The sequence below is a fragment of the Arachis ipaensis genome, chromosome B06 (assembly GCF_000816755.2).
Source record: "Arachis ipaensis cultivar K30076 chromosome B06, Araip1.1, whole genome shotgun sequence".
In the NCBI taxonomy this organism is placed as follows: Eukaryota; Viridiplantae; Streptophyta; class Magnoliopsida; order Fabales; family Fabaceae; genus Arachis; species Arachis ipaensis.
The window spans coordinates 94,136,755-94,140,141 of record NC_029790.2 but is presented as its reverse complement, the minus strand read 5'-3'; positions in this window follow the sequence as shown (position 1 = coordinate 94,140,141).

Genomic DNA, 3,387 nt, shown 5'->3' with positions numbered 1-3,387 from the left:
AAAAATACATGAAAAAGGAATGAAAAAGAAACCAAAAATAAGTAAGCTAAGATGAAATTTAGAAGAAAGAAAAATAATTAAATGCAATAATTAAATGAAGAATGAAAGAGTAGAGGAGGGGAAGAGAAGAAACCTTATGAGGAAGATGAAAAGAGGAAGAAGAAAGAAGTAGGAAGGAAGAAGTAATAAGTAAGAAGAGGGAAGGAAGAAAGAAGAAAGAATTAGGAAGGAAAAGGAATTAGGATTGGGGGAAGGGGTAATTGAAAACTGGCGGCGTACTGATTAAATTGTGCGTCGCATGTGACGCGTACTTGTACAGCATGCGTACGTGATAAACCCCAATTTTGTGGTTTAGATTGTGTAGAATTCAGGGGGTTTTGTCAATATTTTTCACACTTATTCACAAGAAATGCATGGTTTTGTGTTCTCTTCCTAATATTGCTCCATGATGAAAAACATGCTTCTTTTGACTTAAAATTGCTATATTTTGATCCTCTTTTATTACCATTTGATGCCGTGACGTATTTGTTGAGTGATTTCGGAATTTATAGGGCAAGAATGGCTTAGAAGAGAGAAAGAAAGCATGCACAAGAGGAAGGAACATGAAGATTTGGATTTTGGGAACTTCAAAATGGGCGCGCACGCGCACCTCACGCACACGCGTGGATGAAGACAGCTGGAAGTGGCGCGCAAGAATGGACGCATCCGCACAGATTAGAGAAATTCCACATACGCGCACGTGTACATGGCGCGCGCGCGTGGATCACAAAATCAATCGGCGCGCACGCACGCATGGCGCGCACACGCGGCAAGCTGCACGTGACCTCATTAAAGGAAATCATGCCTGATGATTTCTGAGGATCATCAGGCCCAAATTCAAGCTGGTTCTGCATGGAAAAGACCCAATGATGCTAGGGGGAAGGGGGGATCAATTATTTTACACTTAGACACAATTTTAACTAGTTTTTGGTTCTTGTTCTTCTAGAGAGAGAAACCCTTGTTCCTCTCTAGATCTAGCTTTAATTTGATCTTCCTTTGTTGAATTCTGAATTGGATCTTGTTAATTACTACTTTTGATTGCTTAATTTAAATTCCTTAGCATATCTTTTGTTTAGATCTTGTGTTAGATTTATGATTTCTAGTCAATTGTCATCTTATACCCATTTCATGAATTTTGTGAATCTTGAATTGCTAATGTTACATTGATGATTTCCATGATTAATTGTGTTGTTTGAGTGATTGTATATTGATAATTGTTAGTGGGTACTTGTTAGTTCCAATTTAATTGCAATTTGAATAGGTCTTTTATTAATGCTTACCATGTGTTTGATGAAATGTTTCCTTTGATTATAGAGTAGTTCTCTTTACTCTTGGCCAAGGATAAGGGAATTGGGTAAACTTGAGTCATTGGGTCTAATGGATTTGATGATTTGGGAACCCTTAGTGGTCAATTTGATAGCCATTGACACTAGCCTACTACTAAGTTAATTAGTAGTTAGGTTGGACCTTATGGGTTGATGTTGACTAAACCATTTAACATACTTCAAGTATAGAAGTAGACTTAATGAGTTTGGTTCCTCATAATTGTCAAAATATGGTTATTAGACAAGGATAGTGACCCCAATTCCCATGTCTAGCCAAGAGTTGCTTTTATCATTCTTATTTGAAAACCCAAAAATCTTGATTGCTTTGTCTTAGTTATAGTTACTTGTTTAGTTTAGAATAGAATTACATTGGATGTTATTTTATTAGTTTGGAATTATTTACATCTTGCTTTAGTCAATTGAATTAGTTTCTTGCATTCCAAGATTACTTGCTTGTTAAGATTCCTAGTTTAATTTCTTGATCATGACTTGCAACCCCAGATTTCTAACCAATGTTGAAGCACATGTTTGCCCATTCCTTGTGAGACGACCCGAGGTTTGAATACTTCGGTTACTTTTATTGGGTTGAACTTGTGACAACCAATTCCTACTAAATTTGATTCGTGGACTATTTGTCAGTTGAGGACTATACTTGCAACGCGAAAAATATTGTGAAATTCCTTATCGACGGTATCCGTGCTCAATCAGTACGCGTGCGTCGCGCAAAATGGATAGTGACACGTAAGCGTCTAGCACGCGTGGTTGTGCTAATCGCGCGAAGGCCACCGCGTGTATGCACAACTCTCTTTTCACATAGCCTAGAAACAAGAATTCGCATATGACGCGTGCGCGTCGTGCACGCGCACGCGTGAATGGCCATTAGGGGAAAGGACGCGCACGCATCAGGGACGTGTGCGCGTGATGAAGTTTGTGCCTCTAGCACAGTTCCAGCCTTAAGCCATCACAACTCTCTGCCCAAACACCCATTTATGCCAATTTCCACGGTCACACGTACGCGTCAGGGACGCTTACGCGTGGGCTGCTAAAAGTTCAAGCGACGCGCACGGGTGGTGTACGCGTACGCGTGGTCTTGCTTGTGTGCAAAGCACGCTTCCAACACCACTCCTGCCTAACTCTCTGTTCAATTCCTTGGTGGTGCAAATTCATGCATGACGCGTATGCGTCAGCGCGCTTGCGCGTCGTATACCTTTTTTTTTTGCAGAATGCGAAGGATTATGCAGAAAATATGAATGAACACTAAGAAAAATAAAATAAAATAAAACTAGGAATGAAGAGGAATGATCATACCATGGTGGGTTATCTTCCACCTAGCACTTTGCTTTTACATCCTTAAGTTGGATGGTCCACAAGCTCAGTCTTCTGCTGTTGGTCGATCCTCCAAGAGGAAGATCTCTAGCTCTTTGTTGTTCTTCATCTTCTCACCATGATACAGCTTCAGGCGGTGGACATTGACTTTGATGAATTTGGAGCTTGAAGGATGACTCAGGTGAATGACTCTGTATGGCTCTACCTTTTCTACTCTGTAGGGACCTTCCCATCTTGATCATAGCTTACCTGGCATGAGCCTCAGTCTAGAGTTGTAAAGGAGAACTAACTCTCCAGGTCTGAACTCTCTCCGCTTGATATGCTTGTCATGCACAACCTTCACCTTCTCCTTGTATAGCCTGGAGTTGTCATATGCTTCGAGTCGAAGGTTCTCTAATTCTTGTAGTTGCAGCTTTCTTTCAGCTCCGGCCTTCTCAAATCCCATGTTGCATTCGCTTACCGCCTAGAAAGCTTTGTGCTCTACCTCCACTGGAAGGTGACAAGCTTTGCCATAGACTAGGAGGAATGGACTCATTCCTATGGGTATCTTGTATGTTGTCCGATAAGCCCAGAGCACATCTACAAGCCTGGTGCTCCAGTCCTTCCTATGAGGCTTGACTATCTTCTCCAGTATGCGCTTTATCTCTCAGTTAGACACCTCGGCTTGCCCATTGGTCTGGGGATGGTAAGCTGTTGC